This window comes from Triticum aestivum, chromosome 2B (genome assembly GCF_018294505.1).
Source record: "Triticum aestivum cultivar Chinese Spring chromosome 2B, IWGSC CS RefSeq v2.1, whole genome shotgun sequence".
NCBI classification, from domain to species: domain Eukaryota; kingdom Viridiplantae; phylum Streptophyta; class Magnoliopsida; order Poales; family Poaceae; genus Triticum; species Triticum aestivum.
Window position 1 is genome coordinate 188,593,171 of NC_057798.1, and position 245 is coordinate 188,593,415.

The following is a 245-nucleotide window of genomic DNA, read 5'->3' on the forward strand; positions in this document are numbered from 1 at the left end:
GCTCCTATTCATCCAGCCTCCACCGCGCACTACTCCACCGGCTACTGTTCAGCAACCCCTCCACCGTCTACTGTTCATCCAGCCCTCCACACCACGGGGTCCTGTTCAACCACCCCTCCACGGGCACCCCTCCATCGTCTACTGTTCATCCAGACCTCCACCACACCACGGTGTCCTGTTCATCCAGAGGCAACGCCACCGCTCACTGTTCATCCAAACCCCCCCCCCACCCCGCAACGCTCACT